Consider the following 22,665-nt stretch of genomic DNA (forward strand, 5'->3'; position numbering starts at 1 on the left):
GAGAGGAGAAGACAGGATAATCGGAATAACGAGCAAAACAATAGGTAACCAGAAAGCAACACGAGAAAACTGCACTACAGGTATCACAAGACCACAACAGGGCACTGAGAGACAGGAAAGGTAAGTATAAATACCCTAGGTTTAATTCTGATTGGATAACTTCCAATCAGAATTAACAATCACACTTGGGAGATATCTACGCCTCCCACTGTGATTGTGGTACTGTTGCTTTAACGCCGGGTCACTCACGTGACCTCGGCGTTTGCATAAATTAACGACCTTCCAGCGTGCAGCGTTATACATGCGAGCGGCGAGCGGCAGAGAGGAGACGCCGCTAGCCGACAGGTAGGAGGAGGTGAGACCGCGGACCCCTGACAGGCACCCTAGAAAGCATTGCACCAACATGCATATGCACTGTCAAAACCCACAACAATGCCTCATTGTTTGATAGCACCATCAGAGAAATTAAGAGGACAGGCCATAAACTCGAGAGAAAGTGGCGCAGGACACATGATCCAGAAGATAAAGCTGCTCTTACTAAACATCTAAATGAATATCAATTCAAGATAACTGAAAAAAGCTTTATTTTTATCACACGAAATTGCACTCTCTCACAATAGACCCAGGCAACTGTTTCGCACAGTAGAAAGGCTCTGCAAACCAGCATGCATGCATATCCCCACCAACTTTTCTCAGGATAAATGTGAAGCATTTGCAATCTTTGTCAGAGCAGAGATTTCCTCAATATGAGCCTCACAGCATGCCAAAAAGTTACACACCAGAATCACCACAATGGAATGCCAGATTGCCCCAGTTTTTGGTCCACTTTTACAAATGTGGATATAAAGGGAGTAAAATGAACCATGCAAAAGTTACACCCTACTACTTGTGACTTAGACCCTGCTCCAACTCAGCTTATATCTGCATGCATTGAAATACTTAGTGTTCACTAAAAACTGGAGACTTCCCAGATCCTCTAAAAGAAGCTGTGGTAAAACCACTCCTAAAGAAACCTTTATTAGACCCAGACTGCATGGCTAATTACAGACCAGTATCCAACTTTCCATTTCTGGTGAAAATTATTGAAAAAGTTGTGGCAACTCAACTAGAGGCCCATCATCAAGCTTGAACATCTTTGATCCTTTCCAGTCAGGTTTCAGAGGCTGCCACAGCACTGAAGCAGCACTAGTCCGAGTGCTAAATGGTCTCCTTATGGCGAGATCCTAATCCTGTTGGATTGCTCAGCTGCATTTGACACCATTGACCACAGGATTTTAATAGAGCGTTTGCAGCACATCTGTGGTCTAGGAGGCACAGTCCTTAACTGGTTTAAGTCTTTCCTCACTGGTAGATCACAGAGAGTAAAATAAGGATGAAATCCCCGCTATGGATAAAGTGCAGAGGTAATTCTTCAAATTATAGATGTGGTAGGGGGGTATCCTCATAAAAAATAAAGAAATAAAAATTGTATATGGTGAAGTATGTAGAGCTATGAAGCAAAGGTAGGTAAAAACTATAAAATATACACTCACGTGTAATGGAGCCGTAAAACCTGGCTCCTCTGATAGCATTTGAAGTGGTATGATCCCCACTCAACGATACAGGTGTAAATATAAATTCTTCCGTCCGTGTATATGTGGAGATAAACAAACAGAATCACAATAGTGTACACCAGAATTCCGAACACAAAGAATAGATTAACTCTGTTACATCCATGGTCAATTACTTATGAACCTAAAGAGCAAGAACTATGCATGATATTGCCACACAGAATTTAAACAGCACATAAAACATAAATTACATTATAAACTGCCCTAGTAAGATAATTGAAAATTGAACTTTGAAAATTGAAAATTGAACTTTCCCGCGCTGTGTAAAATGACACAGAGCACTGTGATTGGATGGTTTGAAATCCATCCAATCACAGTGCTCTGTGTCATTTTACAAGCGTGGGAAAATTCTTTGGAATTTTCCCACGCTTGTAAAATGACACAGAGCACTGTGATTGGATGGCTTGAAAACCATCCAATCACAGTGATCTGTCATTTTACACAGCGTGGGAAAGTTCTTTTGAATTTTCCCACGCTGTGTAAAATGACACAGAGCACTCTGATTGGCTTAAACCAACCAATCATTGTGTTCTAAGCCTAATTGCAGGGCGGGGCAAGGCTTTATAAGCCGTGACCCGCCCTGCGGAGCTCAGTACGCGGCGTGCCCTCCATGGGTGAAGATGGATTAATTTTTGTTTGCGCTCGGTTTTTTTTTTGTTTTTTTTTAAAGTGCGACGGGTTTATGGATTTTTATTTGGCCTTTTGGGGGGCTGAAGTAAGAAGAATTTAGAAAAAAGAAGACGTCAAATGGCAAGTTTAATTTTTTTTTTTTTACAGGTTAGTTATTTTATTCCCCCCTCACTATTTTTAGGGTGAGGGGGGGTAGGTAGGGGATAGAATGTTTTGGGTGGGGGGTGACTAGGGGCTTGGGACCCCTAGTCACCTTGATGGGGGGGGGTTCATTTAGGGCCCCCACCCACCGCGCAGGGGTGGGGGCTAGGGGGGAGGACAGTAGGTCCCCCCCCCTTATTGTTTTATTAGGGCCCCCACCCACCGCTCAGGGGTGGGGGCCGGGGGGGAGGACAGTAGGTCCCCCCCCTTATTGTTTTTATTAGGGCCCCCACCCACCGCGCAGGGGTGGGGGCCAGGGGGGGGAGGACAATAGGTCCCCCCCCCTTATTGTTTTATTAGGGCCCCCACCCACCGCTCAGGGGTGGGGGCCGGGGGGGAGGACAGTAGGTCCCCCCCCCTTATTGTTTTTTATTAGGGCCCCCACCCACCGCGCAGGGGTGGGGGCCAGGGAGGAAGGACAATAGGTCCCCCCCTTATTGTTTTATTAGGGCCCCCACCCACCGCTCAGGGGTGGGGGCCGGGGGGGAGGACAGTAGGTCCCCCCCCCTTATTGTTTTTATTAGGGCCCCCACCCACCGCGCAGGGGTGGGGGCCAGGGGGGAAGGACAATAGGTCCCCCCCTTATTGTTTTATTAGGGCCCCCACCCACCGCTCAGGGGTGGGGGCCAGGGGGGGAGGACAGTAGGTCCCCCCCTTATTGTTTTATTAGGGCCCCCACCCACCGCTCAGGGGTGGGGGCCGGGCGGGAGGACAGTAGGTCCCCCCCCCTTATTGTTTTATTAGGGCCCCCACCCACCGCTCAGGGGTGGGGGCCAGGGGGGGATGACAGTAGGTCCCCCCCCTTATTGTTTTATTAGGGCCCCCACCCACCGCGCATGGGTGGGGGTCAGGGGGGAGGACAATAGGTCCCCCCCTTATTGTTTTATTAGGGCCCCCACCCACCGCTCAGGGGTGGGGGCCGGGGGGGAGGACAGTAGGTCCCCCCCCCTTATTGTTTTATTAGGGCCCCCACCCACCGCGCAGGGGTGGGGGCCGGGGGGGAGGACAGTAGGTCCCCCCCCTTATTGTTTTATTAGGGCACCCACCCACCGCGCAGGGGTGGGGGCCAGGGGGGGAGGACAGTAGGTCCCCCCCCCTTATTGTTTTATTAGGGCCCCCACCCACCGCGCAGGGGTGGGGGCCAGGAGGGAAGACAGTAGCCTCCCCCCCCAATCTTTAACCCCCGCGCAGGGGAGGGGGGGGTGTTTATTAGTTTTTTTTTTGTTTTTTGTTTTTTACAGTGAGCAGCCACAGGCTGCTCACTGCTTACTAGACATGCCCCTACTCGCGGTATAGCGAGTAGGGGCATATTATTTACTAATACTAAGTAATCTTTACTTAGTATTAGTAAAGTTGGCTGAAAGACCAATTCAGGTATTTCAGCCTTTTAGTAGATAGCTCCCTAATACCGTGGGAATTAGGGAGTTATCTACTAAGCGGCTGCAAGATGCAGCCGCGGCAATGAATAGGATCGGAGTTTCATTCATTAGAATGAAATTCCGATACAAACAAAGTACCGAATTGCATCCTAACACCAATGGAGAAACAGTGCTCATTCTGTTAGGATGCAATTCGGCAGTTTTGCCGGCGTTCTGTCTAAGTGACAGGACGTTCGGCAATACTGACAGGAAGCATTGTGGGAACTGGGAGGAAAGCTAGGGATCATGGGAAAATTGCTCTGACCAGCGGAAATGAAGCACACTTTGCTCCTCCGCTGGTCAGAGCTGGTCAAGCGGAGGAATCCCATAAGACAAAGAGTCCCTACTTTGTCTTATGGTTTTAAAGAAAACTAAAGAAGACAGGAAGAAAAGAAGAACAGATCCTGAGAGAGGGGGAGAAGAGGAAGAGATTGAGGAAAGGTAAGTTCGGCATGACAGTGCCGCTTTAACTGGCCGCTGGTAAAATATTCAATACAGCTACAATTTAGCTGTTAACGTTGCCAAGCTCACAGTGGATCAAGACAGAACTGCATTTTATTGTGGATTGTCTTCTTCATGTGCAATATTGACTGTTTGAATTTCTAACCCTGAAATGGTTAATTCATTTGGCACTGGCAGGAGGCTCAGGAAGTAGCTGTGAAATAAGTATAGGTACTTTCACAAGTTTGTGCATTGGAACAATGTGTCTATTCGATTTCAGCGAAATGAACAGCTGGCTCAGGAGAGGCTGAAAATGTGCTATTCTATTCTTTTTCTGTTAGCAAGTTTTTATATTGCTTAACCCCTTCCCGACATTATGGCGTGCTATGCCATCCGACAAAAGGAGTGCTTTAATTATGTAAGGGTTGTGATACCGGAGAAACTGACGGAAGCCAAGCACAGAGAGATGGACACAGGTTTCTTCAGGAAGGAAGAGATTCTTTATTGGATCACCGATCGGGACTCAGAGGGACTAGCGTCACCAAAATACAGCAAATTCTGAGCCCCGGACAATAGTGCAGGCTCCTTATATAGGCACATAACTCCTCCCATATTAAGCTCCACCCGCACATTCTCTTAACCAATCAACACAAATAAGAATTAACTTCCTGTTTGACCGCATGGCTTGTCCAGCACAATGGAGGAGGGGGAATACTACATCCTGTATTCTTGCACATGCTCCGTACACTACTGATCGTATCTTGCCTCGTGCAACCAACTGATCGATACGTCAGCATATGCACGTACACATGCCACGTGGTAATCTCGGCCTACTAAATTTATTTTTACCGAGATTCCACCACATTCCCCCCTTTGATGCCTCTTGATATTTCACAATTACTTGAGGCATCACTTAACCTTGGTTTGCATACACCGCAAGTTACCTTGAACCAGACCAGACTTATCTTATGATGTGAATCTTCAACACTCATCTTCTTGCATTGGTTCTCCCTGATTTAGAGCCTTATACTTATAAATCGCCATTATCTGTGCAGCAGCCTTCCTCTCTGCTATATTTTCTATCAGGCTTTGCACAGACCTAACTACTAAGGGTATAAGACACGGCAGGAGTAGACACAACATTAAAATCAGTAGGACTCCACCTACCACTGCCTTAAGCCCTCCAAACCACTCATACCAGCTACCAAACCAACTACTTGGATTATACCCTTTCCATACCTGAGTAGGCACATGCGCTAGTTTAACCATATGGCTAGTAAGCTCAGCTATTGCTTGCCCTTCGTCATCTATTTGAAGACAGCAATTGCTCAGGTTAAACTTCCCACATACACCTCCCTCTACTGCCAAAAGGTAATCCAAGGCTAATCTATTTTGGTAGACTGCTGTCCTCATCCTGGTGTTATGCTTTGCTAGAAGATTGAGCGCTTGTGATGTCTCGTTAGTAATAATCTCAACCACCGCCTGTAATCTTATAATACGGTTGAGCATATAAATAGGGGTTCTGTAACCAAAGGTACCATCCTCAGCCCACGTGGCTGGCCCATAATAATCTATGAGACGCTGGGGAGGCCATTCATTATCTTCCCAGGCGCCTATCTCTATGGGTCCCCTTTTCTTCCTATGATTCACATCATACACTTTAACACCTAAAGTCTCACCTGTTTCAATCGGTAACAAGAAGAAGGATGGTTTGAGCATACCCAACACACATGCCCCTTCCCAGTCCTGTGGCAACTCCGAATAGGCTTTCTTACCACAGATCCAGTACAAATTTGCTGGGGCTCTCCAGGTAGATGTGATGGATAAATCAAACCACACATCCTTTAAATTGGCGTATCTAGCAAACGGGTTAGATGGTTCCGAGACATTTGAAGCCGACCACCAAGTTGTATTCTTTGTATCATCATCATAAGCTTTTTGCCCTAGACAAGTTAATTCTCCTACAGAAGTATTATACATTATTCCTTTCCTTGCTATGCAAACATAACCTATGATGGAGGTCTTTAATCTCCACTCAGATTTACCTCTAACACTCAAATGATAATCGGCTTGTGTAGATATTAGTTGGTCAACTGCCTCAGAACCGGACATTACCTCCTTTGCTTCCCAAGGCCATTGGTCTCCCATGTTAGTACCTCCACACACATAGCAGTTGGTAACATTAAGACTACCGGCAATACTTTCAGCTAGGTCAATGAACAGGTTTTTAGCGTTATGGGGGATCTTATTATCTATACTCATCTCTTCATAAAAGGAATGGTATACTTGATGAGTCTGGGAGGATACCGTATCAGTCTCTATTCCTATAAACAATAATGTCCCAGGATCTAAACCCGTCCCGTATATCTGAAATCCAAATAAATTGCCATATTTGTCTAAGAACTTATCGGGGTTATTTATAAGTATATGGATGGGATTACATTCCATAGACTTACAATATGGGCTAGTCGGCAACTTAGTCACTATCATGTCTTTGTCTACTGTCTGTCCCCAAGTCGCCCACCCCACACAAGACCAATATGGGCAAAAGTTATAATCTTTATTTGGGCATCTAGGACTCACATATTTATTTTTACTACTGGGACAAATATATTTATCATTAGACCCATACGTCCTCTCCCATCTAAGATCCCCACATACATTCCACGGCTTTCTACCACTCGATATCGCTTTACACGCATCAAATAGCAGAACACCCGAAGAATGTACGGATTCTAACACCGTCTTGTTAATTAGGGTCCCCTGAGGATCTCCATTCCTGAGAGTCAACCAAATTGTACGAGGTTGATACTCTGGACTGAAGCACTTAGGTTCTCCTACTCCTAAATGGCACACACTATAGTCTATATTTAGGTATCTACATCTTGATACCTCTCCTTTACATTCGTATTGTGAATGCCAAATTAGGGTTTGGGAAATATGGTTACCTGTTCTCGTAGTCTTAATGCATACCTCACAGCTAGGAGTGTCGGTACCTCTACCTTCCTGAATATAAAAACACATATAAATAAACACTATCAAAAGCACATCTTTCGCCGTCATCCTCAGTCTTCGTCCGTGCGAAGGCGCCTCAGCTTCCAGGATGTGAGGGCTGCAGGGAATGGAGTCCTGCTCGTCTTCACAGGTGTCCCTTCGAGACTTTCCTGGCTTATATACTATGTGTTGGTAAGCGGACAGGCTTTATTATGGCCTTCTCACTCACGCACCAAATCCCTGTAACAATAAAATTTGTAATCCACACGATTCCTCGTTACTCCGACTGAGTAGTGCGTTTTAACCGGATCTTGCAGGGATTCTCTGGATCTGCTGTAACTTGCCAAGAATCGACTGCTGCTGGTTTAACCCTGGAGTGATGTATCCACGGAGTCACTTCGGCTACTTTTATCGCTGTAGGGGTAGACAAAAGAACAACATAAGGACCTCTCCACTTGGGCCCCAACGGTACATTATTCCACTCTTTAATCCACACTTGATCTCCTGGATGATAACTATGAACAGGGGGATAAATATTCACAGGTAATCTATCTTGTACCCATTTCTGTACCTCCTCCATAGTCTTACCCAACTCTACAACCTGCTGCCGGGTAATTCCTTCTCCCAACTGACTCAAATCCCCCCTTAAGTTACCAAGTACGGGAGGTGGTCGCCCATACATGATTTCAAAAGGAGAGAGGCCCATCCTTCTGGTAGGGGTACTGCGGATTCGCAATAGAGCTATGGGTAAGAGAACGTTCCACTTAAGTTGGGTTTCCTGACACATTTTAGCCAACTGGTTCTTAATAGTTCTATTCATTCTTTCTACCTTACCAGAACTCTGGGGTCTATATGCAGTATGAAGCCTCCACTTTATACCAAGCATATGAGTCAGTTGTTGTAGGCACTGGTGAACAAAAGCTGGACCATTGTCCGATCCTATAGAACAGGGTAGTCCATATCGGGGTATTATTTCTCGTAGCAGGAATCTTACAACTTCTCCTGCTTTCTCTGTACGAGTAGGACATGCTTCTACCCAGCCTGAATAGGTGCACACAATTACCAACAGGTAACGATGTCCACCCGATTTAGGCATCACTGTAAAGTCTATTTGTAGATCGGACATGGGGAGTCCCCCCATAAACTGGACTCCTGGTGGCTTTACTGGTCCTTGTCTTGCATTATTTTTAGCACACGTTACACATCTGCGTACAATGGCCTGAGTCAAGTTGGACAATCTTGGTATGTAGAAATGTTTCCTGAGAGATTCTTCAGTACTGTCTCTCCCAGAATGTGTCCCGTTATGATAATTTTGGACAATTTCTACCGCTAGTGATGCTGGTATAACTATTCTTCCATCTTCTAGCTGATACCACTTGTTCTCCAAATACTTTCCCGGTTCAGTCTTTAACCACTCCTCTTCTTGAGCTGTATAAACTGGAGTCCATTGGGACAGTGGAGTTGGTATAAGAGCAGCTATATGCCCCACATACTCCTGTCTTCCTGATTCAGCAGCACGCTTAGCTGCACTATCTGCCATCCGATTTCCCTTGGTTACATCACCATCTCCTCTCAGATGCGCTCGACAATGATACCGACTTCTTTCGGCTCCCACACTGCTTCCAATAGTTGTAGGATTTCAGCTGCGTATTTGATTTCTTTGCCTTCTGAATTCAGTAGTCCTCTTTCTTTATACAAAGCTCCGTGGGCATGAGTGGTTAAAAACGCATACTTAGAGTCCGTATAGATATTCACTCTTAAACCTTCAGCCAATTGTAACGCTCGTGTTAGTGCTATTAATTCTGCCTTTTGTGCTGATGTTCCTTTCGCCAGTGGCCGAGCTTCTATCACCTTGTCTATTGTTGTTACTGCATATCCTGCATAGCGGATCCCTTCTTTCACATAACTACTGCCGTCGGTATAATATTGAACATCGGGGTTCTGGATGGGAAAATCACGAAGATCTGGTCTACTTGAGAATACTTCATCCATTACTTCCAAACAATCATGTTGACTTTCAGTAGGTTGTGGCAAAAGGGTAGCTGGATTTAAGGTGTTTACAGTCTCTAAATGCACTCTTGGGTTTTCACACAACATTGCTTGATACTTGGTCATACGGCTGTTACTAAACCAATGATTTCCTTTGTAATCCAACAACGTCTGTACTGCATGTGGGACTCGTACATAAAGTTCTTGACCCAGAGTGAGTTTATCGGCTTCAGCTACTAGCAGGGCGGCTGCAGCTACGGCTCTTAGACAAGGTGGAAGTCCGCTGGCCACTGCATCCAATTGCTTAGACATATAGGCAACAGGTCTTTGCCATGATCCCAAGTACTGTGTCAATACTCCCACAGCCATTCTTCTTTGCTCGTGTACATATAAGTAGAATGGTCGTGTGTGATCAGGTAGACCTAATGCTGGGGCACTCATCAAAGCCTTCTTCACATCTTCAAATGCCGTTTGCTGTTCTTGGGTCCATAAGAAGGGGTCGTGCTCTGTACCTTTGATAGCTGCGTACAGAGGTTTTGCCAGTATCGCATAGCTGGGAATCCATATCCTACAGAAGCCTGCTGCCCCCAAGAATTCTCGCACTTGTCTTCTATTCTTGGGTATTGGTATTTGGCAGACAGCTTCTTTTCTCTCTGGCCCCATAATTCTTTGACCTTCAGAGATATGGAATCCCAGATATTTGACAGTTGGCAAACACAACTGAGCCTTCTTTCTAGACACCTTGTATCCTGCCTTCCAGAGAATGTGTAGTAGATCGTGCGTTGCTTGCTGACAGATCTCTTTTGTAACTGCTGCTATCAACAAGTCATCTACATATTGTAACAATACACACTCTCCTGGGATGGACTCGAAATCCAGTAGATCTTGACTTAGGGCTGAACCAAATAGGGTAGGTGAATTTTTAAACCCTTGGGGCAGTCTTGTCCAAGTCATCTGGCGTTTTTTGGGCCAGTTACAGCGTTCTCCCATTGGAAAGCGAAAATACATTGACTTTCTGCGGCAATTCGGAGGCAAAAGAAGGCATCTTTGAGATCTAAGACTGTGAAGTAAGTAGCCCCGCCCGGAATTAAAGCAAGCAGGTTATATGGATTGGGTACAACTGGATGTATACTAACAACCGCATCATTGACTGCTCTCAAGTCCTGCACAGGTCGATACTCATCTGTACCGGGCTTTTGAACAGGCAGCAATGGGGTGTTCCAGGGGGAAGTACAGAATTTTAGGATACCATACCGTATGAACTTATCCAGATAGGATTGGATGTTCTTCTTAGCCTTCTGCGGGATGTGGTATTGTCTTAGGCTCACTGGATAAACCCCAAGTTTTAGTTCAATTTTTATAGGTGGAATATTGCGGGCCAGTCCTGGTGGGTTGTTCTCTGCCCAAACTCCTGGTATGTTAAACAATGTCTCATCACTCCTAGGGTTTTGGCTAGTCAACACTGTATAAAGTCGCCACTCTTCTTCCTTTGGTACGGATAAAGTCATAATACCTGAAGGTCCATTAAACTTTAAGGATGTTGTTCCATTTGGTAGGAACGTAATCTGCGCTTGTAATTTTGATAGCATATCACGTCCCAGCAATTGGACTGGACATTCAGGCATATAAAGGAATTGGTGTTTTACTACGTGGCCTCCCAATGTACAGAGTCGACTTTTAAGAACCGTTTTTTCAGCACTTCTTCCAGTTGCTCCTATCACAGTAATAGTCCTTCCAGATGGAGGAGCAACTAGATTAGTCACCACTGAATGTTCAGCACCAGTGTCGATCATGAACGCACTCCTTTTTCCCCCTATTGATACATCGACCATAGGCTCCGCTCGACCAAGGGGGATGGAGCCCGGTCGGTATCAATAGTCCTCCATGACCGTGTCAGCCAATCCTACGAAGTCCCTACCTTCTCTATCGCGGGACCTTTGCGCTGCTGGAATATACCTGTCTTCCCTAACACTTCCTCTGTTCCCATTACTCCCTCTATTACCATTACTCCCTCCGGGGCCTCCTCTACCTCTCGCTCTGCCTCTAAAGTTTCCGTAGCCTGCCCTGGGTAGGTCTCTCTCGTACTGCTCTCTTTGCGGACATTCGTTCCTCCAATGCCCTTCTTCCTTGCAATACGCGCACTGATTCCTACTCAAAGGCTCCCTACTCCATCTACTATCGCCTCTATCTGGGCCCCGTCTATCTACGCCTGCGATCGCTACCGCTAGCATATCAGCCTTTTTACGCATCTTGCGCTCTTCCTCTTTCTTACTTTCTGTTTCCCTATTCATATAAACTTTATTCGCTACCTCCATTAGTTGGGTGATTGACATACCTGCAAACCCTTCTAACTTTTGTAGCTTGCGCTTAATATCTCCGTAAGCTTGGCTGACAAAGGCGGAGTTCACCATTCGGGAATTATCTGCGTCTTCCGGATTAAAGGGGGTATACAAGCGGTATGCCTCCAATAATCGGTCATAAAAGACACTGGGCGCTTCATCGCTTTTCTGAATCACCTCAACTGTCTTCGACATGTTAATAGCTTTCTTTCCTCCGGCTTTCATGCCAGCAATTATAGCGTCTCTATAGGCTCTGAGTTGGACCATATCAGCACCATTTACGTTCCAATCGGGATCGGTGTTGGGATAATGTGTTGCGGCCCATGCTGCTGGATTAGCTTGGTTCAAAGCACGGGCTCTATCCTCTAGTGCTTTAATGGCTGCTTGGTTAATTCTTGTCCTTTCCTCATTGTTAAACAAAGTCATTAATAACTGCTGGCAATCAGCCCATGTCGGGTTATGTGTCTGTACTATTGAGGTGAACAGATCAGTCATAGCTTGTGGTTTCTCAGTATACGAGGAATTGTGGGTCTTCCAATTTAAAAGATCGGTTGTCGTGAATGGGACATATACAAAGACTGGGTCAGCATGTGCCATTTGGCCTGCGGCATCGATATAGGCTGACCCAGGATTCAGACGAAGAGGCATCTGATAGTGTCTTAATTGTTGGGCACCGGTCAACTGTCGGGTCTGTATGGGGCTACGTGGAGGGGCGTCAGTCATAGGTTCCAGTCGGGGAGAAATAGGGTATGGGGATATGGGAGCTTGGTTTTGGGAAAAGGTTGTAAATAAAACACTTCGAGCCGAGCTAGATGAAGCTTGACCGGAAGTCTGAAGTGGCGCCAAATCAGGATATTCGTTTTTAATGGGGGTTGGTTCTGATTCTGGAAGGGGAGATTTAGTACGAGGGGGGGTGGATCCTGTACTGGAGGAGGAAGCGGAAGTGGATGAGGGTAATGAGGGGAGGGTTGCAGGACTTCCTGCGTTTGCGTCACTTCCTCTTAACGGAAAGTAAGGGGGCGGCAAAGGGATCTCGGACTCAGGGGGCGTGTCCAAAATGGGCCTAACACCAGTCCTAGTGGACGAACAAGTCCTAGCTACCATGAGGCGACACTGCTCCTCGTGGCATGTCTGGAGCCATTTTGGCGAGTCATTTACGGCCTGTCTCCAGTTGCATAGCATGCTCTAACGATATTGCCCTCCCTCCAGCTCAAATACTTATACACGGTGCTAATTGCTAACGAGGGACATGCCTGACAAACCTGGCAGCCAATCCAGATGATCTATGTGAGTAATGTGATTGAGGTGACACCATGATCACATAACACAGATCAGCTGGATTGGCTGTAGATGGACTGTCTGGGTTTTCAGTCAGATCCCCAATATATATTAGCACCAAAATACATTTGGGAAAAAAAATTTAAATAAATAAATATATATATATATATATTCAATGAATGGGAACACTTGCGGGTCTTCATTCAATGATATGTAGGGGTGTATTTGTATGTGCTGTTGGCGTTTGAATGCAAGCATATATTTATGTAGAGTGTTGGATTTTGAATGCAGGAGTGTGTTTATATTTCATTTTGGATTTTTCAGACACACAGATATGTACACTGACACACATGCAGTTACACATATTGACAACATACAGATATACACACACAGATACAGACACATACACTGACAGACATACTGACACACACACACAGACACACATTGACAGACATAGTGACACACACAGACACATACAATGGCAGACATACTGACACAGACATTGATAGACATACTGACACACACACATACACTGACAGACATACTGACACACACAGAGACACACACTGACAGACACAATAAAATACATTCTGACACACAAAGATACACACACTGACAGACATACACATACTGTCAGACACCCACACTTACAGACACACTGGCAGACACACTGACAGATATACAAACACACACCGACAGACGTACTGACACATGCAAAATTTACATTTTTTAAAGTAGTGATGAAGTATGTATACCAGATTTGTTTAAGGGCATGTCATTCATTCTTTTATATGACGTTTTATGTTAATTTTTAGTCACTCCATTATGTCCTCTCTGTGACAAGGGTGGCTTCCCTGAAGTCCAGTTGTGCCTAAGGCTGATGGGAGTTAGGGTCTGGCTCTCCAGCCCCCCTTTTCACTCCCTGCTCCTTCCTCCTGTGCGGCTCCTTTCTTTGTGTGAGAAAGTGACTTGCGGATGTCAATTTTTCCCATTCTGTCCAAAAACAAGGGGGCTGTTAAAGGATCATAGCGTCAGACCGGGCCTCTGCTGACAAATGTCCACCGGCGTTTAGAACCCTGCTGCTCCAGCAAGCCCATGGAGAAAAAAATAATAATTGCAGGCAACGACTTTGTGTCCCCAGGAGTAACTGGGTCTTGGGCAGCTGCCCAGTTTGTTCTGCTTTAAAGACGGCCCTGGAGGGAGAGTTGGGTTGGGCTCCAAACAACAGCAGAACGTCATGAGGTTGCTGGAGCGGAGGGGGGGGGGGGGGGGGGGAACAATCCTTGGCCCTCACACAACTCTCCAGGCATATTGCTTTTACATTTGTGGTCGGGGCAAAAAAGGCCAAAGGCATACAATAAGGTTTGATCTTTACCAACAAATGGGTAGGCTTGCAAAAGAGGACAAAAAACATTATTACCACCTAATCTCAGATGAGAAATATTTAACAAAGCCCCCACTATTATTAGGCCTACTTTTAGCTTAAACGGTTCAGCAACTGTTACATGGGTTGCTAGGAAGATAATCATGAAGGACTTTATGGTGTAATCAATTGGTAAGATTGGACAAAAATGATACAGTAACCCAGTGAGGAATGTAGCCCATGGAGCAGCGTAGCTAAGGGGAGTGGGCCTTGACATTGCCAGGAGACAGGCCATCTAGGGGTCAGTGGTTTGGGATGGGCCTAAGGATATGGAGTGGGGTGGAGTTACAAGGGGAGTATAAGTAGTGGCCATTTTAGATCTAAGGATCACTTTTAATCTGAAGTTACACTTACCTGTTGTTATAGCAGGATTTGTGTGGCTTTGCTTTCTCTTTTGTCTCCTCTGCAGGTCTCAGCAAGATGGAAGATTGGCTGGAAGGAGTCAGGGCTGCTGTGCAGGAGAGGGGTGTCGAGTGGCTGAGGGATGCTTTGCCATCCGGATCTGGAAGCTCCCAAGGTCAGAGGCCGGTTCGGAGGACGAGGCCCCCGCAGAGATTGAGCCCCAGCGTGGTTGCAGGTTCCCGGCGTCCGAGGAGCCCCTCTGGAGGTCATCGGGGTGGCAGTGAGGCTGTTGGCGGGAAGGCCGCAAGTGGAGGAGGTTGCGGGCGCCGTCGTGGTGTGGCCGCACGAACCCGCCGCCTGGCGAGGCTGGAGAGTCAGGCTGCGGGTTCGGGAACCGAATCGGAGACTGTCGAACGTTCGGGGAGCAAACGTGGAGGTAGCAGTGTCGGAGATCGGATGGAAACTGCCGAACGTTTGGGAGATGAACGTGGAGGTAGGAGAGCTGGCGAACGTGAAAAAACTGCCGAACGTTCGGGAGATGAACGTGGAGGTAATTCGACTGCCGACCGTTCGGTTCCCGGACGGGGAGGCAAGCATACTGCCGAACGTTCGGGAGTTGAGCGGGGAGGTAGCTGCACTGCCGGTCGTTCGGCTGCCGAACGTGGAGGCAGCAGAACTGCCGAACGTTCGGTTCTTGTGTCCTCTTTTACAGGGAGAGAAGGAAGAGCGGATGCTGGTGACAGGAGTTTGAGGAAAGGAAGAGGAAGAGGACGGATCGGGACGGCAGGCTTGGCAGCTGGTTCAGGGAACGCTGGAAGTGCTGTTGGCGGAACAGGAATGACGGCTGCGCATCGCCCGGGTGAGTCGCCCTCTGACGCTACTGCCCCTTCAGTTGCTAGCCCACGGGTTACCCCGGGGGTGGGTCCCGGTACTGGCATGGTTGGTGACAGCAGGGTGGCAGGTGGCAGGAAAAGGACGGCTAGGGCACGGAGGGGGCCGGACGGGTTTAGCGCCACGAGACGGCATAGAGTGTCCCCAGTCAGAGGGCGGGAGCGCAGCACTTCGCCAGGGTCCACCAGACGTCTAGGCCGGGAACGGCGGCAGGCTAGTCAGGAAGTAGGGGACACGTCCGAAGGGAGTGCCAGCGAAGGACAGCGCTGGAGGACAGCACCCTCCAAGTGGATAACGCGCAAGGCTGTCGCGAAGGGCGCCGGGAGACACAGGTCACGGAGCAGCCACAGGAGGGGGACGGACAGGGACGACAGGGACCCCTGTGGGGTAGACCACAACCCGGGGGTGGTGTAGGTTGCCCCCTGTCAGGCCTAGGGGACGGATGCAACAGGACGACAGTTCCGGGAGTGGGAGTTCCCCGGAGAGAATGTGGGCTGCTGCGCAGGCGCTTGCACCTCGCGGGCGGACGACTGGAGGGGAGTTGGGTTTAAGTTCCCGGGACGAGGGGGAACGGGGCAGGGTTTCCACGGCCAGCCTACCCAGGATGTCTTCTCCTTGCAGGTCTCGCAGACGGTCACCCTCCAGGAGGGAGCGACCCCACGCAATGAGGACGGCAGGACGGTCTCCGGCAGGCGAGGTGGACCAGGCTTCAGGACGGGAGTCATCAAGGTCGCCCGCGGAGCGGGTGAGACCCAGCGCCACAGGACTACGGCCCGGAGCAGCGGAACGCTTGGGGCAGGACATCCACAGCCGGACGGCAGCCCCACGGCCTTCGGCGGCAGGGGGTTCGGAAGGTGAGGCACTGTCTTTCCTACAGTCGGGGGAGCTGTTAGCGGTCATTAGTCGGTTAATTGAGTCCTGGGGTAGGGGTAAAAGGAAGGACGGGGACTGTAGACAGGTTTGGGCTCCGCAAGGGGAGGTACCGGGGACTAGCCCAGGAGTGGCTTCCGGGGGAGGCGTAGTTGGGGACGGGGGCGCGACTGCTGCGGCGGAGAATCCCGGAGTGGCGAGCGAGAGGGAGAATTTGCTTGGGGGGGTCCCGGAGGCTGCGCGACAGAACGTGCATGTTTCGTTCGCAGGTCCTTTGGGCTGTCACCTCAAGCCTGAGGTGAAGGAGAGGATATGGAAAGGGGAGTTTGTGGAGCTCTTTTCGCTTCTCCCCCTTGAGGAGTACATTGGCCTCAAGGAGGAGGATAAAAAAGACGCAAAAAAGGAGGAAGAGGAAAAGAAACGGCGGTACAGGAAGATCCCCAACACTTTGGGAACTGGCTGAGGGCGTTCTGCATCTTGGCCAGTGTGATGGGCGAGAAGGCGGCGGAGCGCTGTTCGCAGCTCTTCTGTTATTTGGACGGGGTATGGGAAGCGTACCGGACGTATGGGGGGCTAGCGTGGTGGCGGTACGACGAAAAATTTTGTCAGCGACTGGCTGCTAATCCGGGGATGCGGTGGGACCAGATGGACTTGCCGCTCTGGATAAAACTGACGATGGCGCAGAAGGCGTCCCCCTTTCAGTCAGGGGCCGGCACGGGCGCTTCTACCGCTTCAACCAAAAGCGGGGCTACTGTTGGCTCTACAACGAGGGGCAGTGTAAATGGGGGGCCACCTGTCGCTTCAAGCACGAGTGCTCGGGGTGTGGAGGCACTCATGGGCTCCACAGGTGTTTTAAGAAGGGGAAGTCAGCCTCCGCTGCAGGGGGGCTTGGTGGTTCGGCCACGGCCCCTGCCGCTGGGAGCAATGCCAGTGAGAGTCGGCGCGATGCTGCCTTGGCTAAACCAATACGCTAACAGGGAGGATGCTGGGTTGCTCGAAGAGGGGTTTTCCAAAGGGTTTGTGATAGCATTTCGGGACCGGGATTTGGCTCATCGGCTTCGTAACCTGAAGTCGGCCAGGGACTTTCCGGGGGTGGTCAGGGAGAAGTTGTTTAAGGAGGTACAGTTGGGCAGGGTGGCGGGGCCGTTCAGCGAGCCCCCCTTACCTAACTTGCGGATCACCATTGGGGGTGGTACCTAAGAAGGAGCCCGGCAAGTACCGATTGATACATCACCTGTCCTACCCCAAGGGGTCGTCCGTTAACGACGACATTGACAAAGCCCTTTGTTCGGTATCGTATGCCTCGTTTGACCAGGCGGTGAGTCTGGTGCAGCGTGCGGGACGGGGGGCGTTGTTGGCGAAGGCAGACGTGGAGGCGGCGTTTCGCCTGTTACCAATCCACCCTAAGTGCCATCACCTACTGGGTTGTCACTTCGAGGGGGCGTACTATGTGGATTTATGTTTGCCCATGGGGTGCTCGATATCGTGCGCATACTTCAAGAAGTTTAGCACGTTTCTGGAATGGGTGGTGAAGCTGGAAGCGGGCACTAAGATGGTAGTCCATTACCTGGATGACTTCTTATGTGTCAGGCCTCCCGGATCGGAGGAATGCCGGAGGGGTTTGAGGACTCTGGAGTGAGTGGCGCACGTTATTGGAGTCCCCCTGGCGGGTGACAAGACGGTGGGCCCCACGACGTGCTTGAGTTTCTTGGGTTTGGAGATCGACTCGATCAAAGGGGAGTGTAGGCTGCCGCAGGACAAGTTGGGGGCTCTGCGGCAAGCGGTGGCGGAGGTACGAGGAGCGAAGAAGGTCACGCTTCGGGAGCTTCAGTCACTGCTTGGCCAGCTAAACTTCGCCTTTTCGGTGATCCCGGTCGGCAGGGTCTTTAACAGATTCCTAGCCAGGGCGACGGGGGGTTGTTTCCCGCACCACTTTATTCGGGTCTCGGCGGCTATGAAGGCCGATCTGGACATCTGGGGGAATTCTTACGGGATTTTAACGGGAAGGTGTTCTTTCGGGAGCCGGCAGCTTCGTCACAGGAGCTGGAGCTCTTCACGGACGCTTCAGGTAGCGTTGGTTTCGGGGCTTACTTCTCCGGGCAATGGTGCGCGGGGACTTGGCCAGAGGAGTGGAGGGTCAGCCCGCTGATCCGCAACTTGGCGTTCCTGGAGTTGTTCCCATTAGTCGTAGCGCTGTCATTATGGGGTCCGCAGTTGAGGGATAAGAAGGTCGTATTCTTTTCGGACAATATGGCAGTAGTTGACGCAGTGAATGGGCTGTCACCGTCCTCTATCCCGGTGGTGCGGCTTCTTCGCCATTTTGTACTGTTTTGTATGCATTTTAATATTGTTTTTCGGGCCCGCCACGTGCCACGACTGTTGAATGTTATTGCCGATGCGTTATCTCGTTCACAGTGGGAGAGGTTTCGGCAGGCGGCGCCTGGCGCTCGGGAGGAAGGGATGTCTTGCACGGACGAGATGTGGCGGCTCGGGACATCATGCTTGGCGGATTGATCAGGGACTCCCTGGCGCCCGCTACGTGGATGGCTTACAGTAAGGTCTGGGGGGAATGGGACGAGCTGGCGCATCAGGCAGGGGGCGGGCTCTCACGGAAGGCCCGGTTGGACACGCTGTTGTGGCTTGTGTGTAGGTCGGTTACCGCAGGGGCTTCGGCCGCGGTGATAGGTCGAAAGCTGGCAGCGCTAGCTTTCTTGTTCAAATTTAATGGTTGGGAGGATGCCACAAAGCATTTTCTGGTGAGGCAGGCGCTAAAAGGTCTACGGAGGGGTAAAGTGTCGGTGGATGCCAGGAGGCCGGAGTCGTTTGAGTTGCTACAGCGGATTGTCGGGGTCCTGCCTGGGGTGTGTTTGTCGGGTTATGAAGCTAAGCTGTTCTCCGTGGTTTTTAGTTTCGCCTTTTTCGGAGCATTTCGGGTCAGCGAGCTGGTCAGCAGCAACCGCCTAGGGGTGGGTGGGCTTCAGGCAGCGGACGTGGAGGTGTGGAGTGACAAGGTGGTGATCAACCTGAGCCGGTCCAAAACTGACCCAATAGGGAAAGGGACCTTGGTTACGCTGAGGGAGCTCCCAGGTGGGGGCACGTGCCCGGTTAAGTGCGCCACGGCCTTCCAGGTGGTCCGGGCGCCGGCCGGGGGTTCATATTTTCGGCACGAGGACAGCTCTTCCCTGTCGAAGTTCCAGTTCCTCAAGGTTCTGCGGAAGGCGTTGGGACAGTTAGGTGTGGAACCAAGACAATTTGGGACTCATTCCTTTCGGATTGGCGCAGCTACGGAAGCGGCGAGACTGGGTTTGGGTGATGATCGGGTAAAAAAGATTGGCAGGTGGGAATCCCTGAGGTTCAGGTCCTACGTTAGGCCAGACAAGTTGGTGTGAGGCCTATGGGTGGTTCAAGGGGGGATTGTTACTCTAATGTTGGTTAGTGGTTGGAATTGTACTTTATGTTTTACAGGTTGGATGGCATGGGTGGTCGGCCACTCATATATATACTGGGCACATAGGAGAGCTGCAGTTCGACAACGGGGTCTACAGCTGGGCTTTCCGAGTTCCATGGTGTAGCTCCGGTGGTTTGGATACCGGGGTTGGGGTTGGAATGCTATTTGTGTGGAAATGTTTAATAAAATTCTGTTGGGTCAGGTTCCGGACATTGTGTTGCTTCATGCAGGAGGCAACGACGTGGGGTCGTTACCTCAAAAGGAATTGTTCGAGTGTATGAAGAGGGATGTGGATAAGTAGAGGAAGTTAGTGCCTGGGGTTATGGTAGTGTGGTCGGAAATGGTTCCGAGGTTTTACTGGCGACACGCGCGGAACCCTTCCGCGGTGGCGAAAATTAAGGGGAAGGTTAATAAAGTCATGGCGGCGTATGTGAAGCGTTTGGGGGGGTTGTAATTAGGCACAGGGAGTTAGAGGACAGGCTTCCGGGCTATTTTAGGCGGGACGGGGTGCATCTTTCCGAGGTGGGCTTAGATTTCTTGTTGCTTGTTTCCAGGAGGGCCTACAGAGGGCAATTTTTTCCCTGGGGGGGGGGGGGTGTCGCTCAGGAGCTCGAGGAGTCGAGCTCTGAGCTGTGGCGGGGGATGGAGAGTAAAGTTGGGGGGAGAAAAGAGTGAGATGGTGGGAAAGTTTGGAGTTCAGGGCTAATAGGTAGGCCTTTGGACTGGTTTGGTAGGTTCAAGCTCGTAGGTAGCTCCGAACCTGGGTGTGTAGGGGTGTCTCGGTATGCCCCTACACTGGTGGTGCCCTTTGGTGGCAATGTATGGTGCCCTTCGGTGGCAATGGTCATGTTTCAATGTTAAGTTAATATGTTACAATGTTGGGGTATTATGTTACGTGGGGGTGGGTCATTGTCAAGGGGTAAAATTGTAAACTACTGTGGTAATTGTGCTGGCCAACGTGGGCCTGATGTTGACAATGACCTTTACAATTTATGTTAATAATAAATAAAGCTGTGATATATTTTTGCCAAAACCCTGGTGTCAGTGTCTTTTATGGTAAGGGGTATTGGTGGGGGGTTTTGTGCATATGCCGACAAGGCGACTGTGCACATGTCAAGTTAAAAAAAGTTGAAAACTATGTACTGTGTAAGAAACTATTCTGGTTGTAAGATAATGTAATAGATGTAAGTACTGCTTGTAACTAGCTGCTGTAGGAAAATACTGTCTCTTCCCAATGGCTTATGTTCAAAATTGGACCGGAAAAAAAATGTCAGAATCCTTATCGACCCCATAATCTATTCTTCTTTGTTCTTTGCCTCCTCCATTTATTCTGCATTTTGTAACAGCAGTTATAACCATACCTTACTGGGTTTTGGTCTTTTGGAGGCAAAAAGAGATTCAAGATAGATTGGCCATGACAGGTGAGGTCCTAACTGATTTTCCAAGAAGGCAGAGATATGAGGCACTATGATTTAGTCTAAGGGGAGAAATATCTCTGCAGTTAAGGATGCAACTTGGCCTCGTAGGGTAGCCCACTAATGGCACAAGAAGCCAAAATACTACCATTTCCTGTTATTCTCCCGCCCCCACGTACAGGGCAAGGAGCAGGAGCGAGTGAATGGCATGCCCTTGCGCTGCTGCAGTGCTTGACTGGGAGAGGGGTCCTGACTTAGCAAGCTGTGGTGAATGCAGGACCAACGTTCTACCGGGCGCTAGTCTACAAGTAAGTGCTCCCTACCAACTAAGGTACCCTAACAGACAGCACAAGTGGTTGTTGAAAGGAGGGAGGCAGTTTCAGACAAGAGCATCACTTGTGTGACCTGAAAAACATGAATGCTAAAACAATGTTACCTAATTTGACTAAATATATATATAAATAGTGTATTGAATTAGCCGTATTAGTCCCGTAGACAAGATGCCAAAATACCAGAGTATTGCAGTATACAATGATACCTTTTTTATTACCTGAGAAATCAGTCTTATCCAAGATCACATCCAGTTATATTCAGACTTGGACAAATTTTTCAGAAGAATGAGACTGAAGGAATTCTTCCATAACAAAAAAATACACCACTCTCAACCAGGTTCATAATAGTAGGGGGAAAAAACCCAAAGATTTTACACCGACAGCAGGATGTAACATCAAATTGGACATTTAAAGTTTTCGCCTGAGGGTGGCATCCCTTGTTACCACACAAGATAAAAAAAAACCAAAAAAAAAAACCACATACAACCTCTCACCTATGGAAAGAAGTGCCTCGGATAACTTGATGAATAATAAAAACATCATCATCAAGCCGGCTGACAAGGGTGGATCAGTAGTTGTCATGAACACCCAGGACTACATTACAGAAGGGAACAGACAGTTGTGTGATATAAACTACTGCAAAAAACTGGACAAGGACCAGGGCCGGACTAAGCTGGGGCCGGGCTGACAGCCCTGATGATCATTCTGATTAATCCTCCCCTCGGACTGTGCCAGCCTGTCAGTCCGAGGGGAGGGAGGAGCTGGGGGCTGGTGTGACTGGCAGCGGCTGCAGGGAGACCTGTCAGTCTCTCTGCACAGTCTGAAACCATTTCGGCTACATGCCCCGCCCCCAAATAGAAGCTCTGGCTTCCATCCACAAGCTCCACCCCCACACATGTTGCTGGAAAGCTGCCCACTGGACCAAGAGGGAACTAAAAGGTATTAACTTTTTTACAGCCCCCATACCAACCTCACAGCACCCCCTACCCACATCACAGCCCCCCTACCCACCTCACAGCCCCCCTACCCACTATACTGCCCCCC

The sequence above is a fragment of the Pelobates fuscus genome, chromosome 3 (assembly GCF_036172605.1).
Source record: "Pelobates fuscus isolate aPelFus1 chromosome 3, aPelFus1.pri, whole genome shotgun sequence".
Classification (NCBI taxonomy): domain Eukaryota; kingdom Metazoa; phylum Chordata; class Amphibia; order Anura; family Pelobatidae; genus Pelobates; species Pelobates fuscus.